Here is a 2,370-nt window from a genome sequence, read left to right as displayed (position 1 = left end):
ATTTTTTCTTCTTGTTTTGAAACATCTTGTTCAGGGAAATTCTACCTCAAGAGACTCAGAATTTGATGAAAAACAGTTAACAAAGCAGGGATAATCTTTAAGAAAAGCCGAAGGGTTGATCTGGACATGATGAGTATTACACATACTATAGCTACTCGTAGAAAGGAAAATATGAGGAAATCAGGGTGGTATGGGACAAAGGCTGAGAGGATTTTAACTGTTTCCTTCAAAATGTCTACTGTTTCCTTCAAGATGTCTTTGAAATAGAGATCGAGAGATACATGTAATGGTGTGGTAGTCCCCGACCAATCCTCATTGCAATGTGTAAGTATTTTTTTATATCTGTTGTCTCATGTACCTGGTAACTGACTGTATATTGAAATATAAGACAATAAAAACAAACAAAACCATGAAAACTTGGATGCACAGTTGCATATATTACATGTACATGACATTGAATCATATACTACTGTGAAATATACATGTATGTGCCAGTTTTGGGTACCGGTATTTTATTTTCTATAAAATTCAGTATATTTGAAGAAAATTGTTTGTATAAATTTATTTTTCTAAGTGATAATATGTTTGTGTCCATTCTATTTTAAAATTAAACAGGATTTGTAGAAATCATACCAGGGAAATATTAAACCTTTGACTTTTGACAATGATAACTGAATAGTGGGTTAGATTTTTTGAAATTTTAAGCAATATCAGGACCGTAGAATATTTGAAAGAATTGATAAGAAAAAGTGTAAGTGTAAAATTATGAAAATTAACTCAGTACATGCAGACACACAGATATACAGCTGCTAATAGTGTTCTAGATCTAAGTACATATACTTTGTCATACTATGTGAAATCTTTTTTGGGACCTTGATACAATTAAGTTATTTGCTCTGCAAGGTAATGTATTGTTAAGTAGGTAAAGAAATCTATTCAAGAGTGTTAGAATGTGACAACTCCATTTCATTTGTACTTGGAGTTCCTATAAATTAGTTAATTGTCATGAAGCACTCTTTATTAACTTTTCTAAGATGCAGCTTTCTGTCTCATAATTTTATTTTACTGAGCACTGTTTTTCAGCTATATATTGCAGGCATTTCAATCTTGCACACATTTATGAATAGTTTTAGTTTTACAGTATTGATCTGTACAGATGAGATCATTCTGATGCTGTGTACTTTACATGTCAAGGACATATTGTACAAATTAAAAATAGTCACATTAAAAGAACAAAATAAATTATACCACATAACATGTAGTATCCATAAAACATGTATGTTTATATTACAATTAATTCATGATATAATAACATTTCATTTACCACTTTAAAAATTAATTGTTGTCAAATTCATTTCTACTCTAGATCTCCGGCAATTTGTCTAAACCGCAGAAAAGCTTTAACTGTGTAAATTGAAAAAAAATGCTTGATGACAACATTGAATCCCCTCCTTTAACAATCATTCCTCATGATTCAGAAAATTTTCAGGATAACATTTAAATATCAGGTACATGTAATATATATTTGATGTTTAGGATTTTAACCCAAACTTTCAAATTAAAAAATAATTTAAATTTTCAGATCATTGCAGCCCTTGCAAGATTTTCCTAATGAAGATTCTCAGGATTACAGATCCTCTAGCAAGGAGACCAGACAGGTACATGTATTGTGTATTAAGTTACATGGATTCATGGTGACTTAAGACATGATTGCCATGACAATGCATAAAGGGAGATAATAATGTTTAGAGGTTGAAAATGTATATGTTTTATATATAGCGAAATTTTAAGATTCCAGTTTTAGGTTTTTAAAAATAATTTTTAATGAATTTTTATCCAAAGTGACCAAAAATTAATGGTATTTTTTTATTTTCATGTGAACAGATAGAAATGACCAGAGCAGAGGACACACAGCCCCCCCCCCCCCCCCAAAAAAAAAATTCACAGTGGACAGGAAGTAATTTTCACATGAAAAATAGAAAGTAAGAAAAAGAACAGAAAGAAAAGAAGATCCAGTAAAAGTTGTCACTGCTGACTGGTGCAAGATGGATATAGAGAGGGTTTTCTAAAGATCATTACTAAAATCCACAGCAAATTGCAAGGCTGAGCTACTTTTCAAACTTATACAAAAGGACATAAAGAAATGTGAATTCGAGGAAACCAAGCTGACATCAAATGAGAGAATATGAGGGAACAAATTTTAACAGAATTTTTTTTAAGCAGAGCATCTGTTTTCCTTAGAGAATATGTGTATTCTAAATTGATTCTAAATTGATTTCTTGTATTTTCAAAAATGTCACTGTTTAAGTGGAGCATACATTCCAATGTCATGTTTATTTCTTTTCTATAAAGGCAATATTATGAAAAGAA

At 30.5% G+C, this 2,370-nt stretch overlaps 1 long non-coding RNA gene across 1 annotated transcript; it reads left to right on the top strand.

The window, feature by feature from the left end:
- Positions 1-618: 618 nt before the first annotated feature.
- LOC134248912 (uncharacterized) lies at positions 619-2,370 on the top strand. Its single transcript, XR_009988159.1, has 2 exons — positions 619-1,658; positions 1,885-2,370. It is a non-coding gene; the product is annotated as an uncharacterized LOC134248912 (long non-coding RNA).

This window comes from Saccostrea cucullata, unplaced genomic scaffold (genome assembly GCF_032062105.1).
Source record: "Saccostrea cucullata isolate Sc308-1 unplaced genomic scaffold, CSIRO_AGI_Scuc_v1 ctg13586, whole genome shotgun sequence".
In the NCBI taxonomy this organism is placed as follows: domain Eukaryota; kingdom Metazoa; phylum Mollusca; class Bivalvia; order Ostreida; family Ostreidae; genus Saccostrea; species Saccostrea cuccullata.
This window is presented reverse-complemented; position numbering and strand designations above follow the sequence as displayed.